Source organism: Meles meles, chromosome Y (assembly GCF_922984935.1).
Source record: "Meles meles chromosome Y, mMelMel3.1 paternal haplotype, whole genome shotgun sequence".
Classification (NCBI taxonomy): domain Eukaryota; kingdom Metazoa; phylum Chordata; class Mammalia; order Carnivora; family Mustelidae; genus Meles; species Meles meles.
The window spans coordinates 8,303,225-8,304,559 of NC_060088.1; the positions used below are offsets into that span (position 1 = coordinate 8,303,225).

Genomic DNA, 1,335 nt, shown 5'->3' on the forward strand with positions numbered 1-1,335 from the left:
TGTGTCTAATAAGAGTTCAAAGTAATATGATCATAAAGATGCTCTCAGACCTCAACAAAAAGGAAGTCAAGAACATAAATAGATATAAAATATAAAGAACCAATCAGGGAGGAGCACAGGGGCAGTAGTAGCCTGGTCTGGCAGCCTGGGTGTCCAGCAGGCTGCACAATCTTGGCCTATGTTACTGAGTGATAACAGTCAGCCTCTACGTGGAGATGATTCAAAATGACCAATGAGGAACCCCTTCCCCAAAGGGTTTGAATGAGTAAAACAGACTTCAAAGTTATGGCATGAGATGAGTTAACTCTACAATGGAAACAATATGAGCCATATGCCCAAGCCTCAGAGGCCAAATAAACAAATATGAATTCTAATGATGTAACCAGGTTAAGGGAGTCCAAAGAAAAACTAAAGCAACAACAATACTAGTCAGCAACCAATGAGCAAGAGATGCAAGTGTGTACTACGTACTACTCAAATCAGTACCTCAAGCGAATCCAATAGCCCAGCATTGCCCAAATGAGATCAACAATGGTAGGCCCAGCAATCAACTTATTTTTCCTAAAAATGAAAGGTGAACTGAAACATTTATTGCTTGTGAAGCCCAAAATGAACTGAGTGCTGGGAGTTTACATTTGATGGAAGCTTGATTGTGTGGGACTATTCCGAAGTGGCCACTTCTGAAAAATTCCCCTTCTAGAACAAGTAGACATTTAAGAAATGTTTCTGTTTTAAGAAAATAGATAAACAGAAGTCTTAAATCTGAGGCACAATGTTTTTGGAGGGAAAAAACCTAGAGATTTAAACACCCGAATTGAATATGTAAAATTCCATTAAAAAGGAAAATTGGAATATGCACCACTCTTAACCTTGCCCATGGTGACTGAAGGACACTGTATATCAGTTTTGCTATGAAGACTATGAACTTCATGGTTCTTTTGAACTTTTGGGTGAAAACTCAAATGACATAAATTTTGTTGTTAAAGAGTTTCTTTGCTGAGAACAATTTAATAGTCATGAGAGAATCAAATGACAGATATCAGCACAAATAGTTCATATATTTAACCAAGTAGTTTGGGGATCTATAATACAAGTTTGAGCCTTAAATCAATATAGTTTCACTCAATGGTGTGTTCTTTGAATCGTTGCTAATGCTATGGGTAATCTTACAGAGGACTGCACAAATACAAAGGTGTGGTATCAAAACTCAGGTTGAAATTGTTGGAAGAACTATAAGCATTCATGTCATTATAGATTGTATAAGGATATTGGCTGTGATGAGGCTCACTTTTTTTCAGTAGTAAATTAAATCCACATTTGTTACAGGCATATGCT

At 36.9% G+C, this 1,335-nt stretch overlaps 1 pseudogene; it reads left to right on the forward strand.

Annotated features, from left to right (window-relative positions):
- Positions 1–225: 225 nt before the first annotated feature.
- LOC123935950 lies at positions 226–700 on the forward strand (annotated as a pseudogene).
- The last annotated feature ends 635 nt before the right edge of the window (positions 701–1,335 follow it).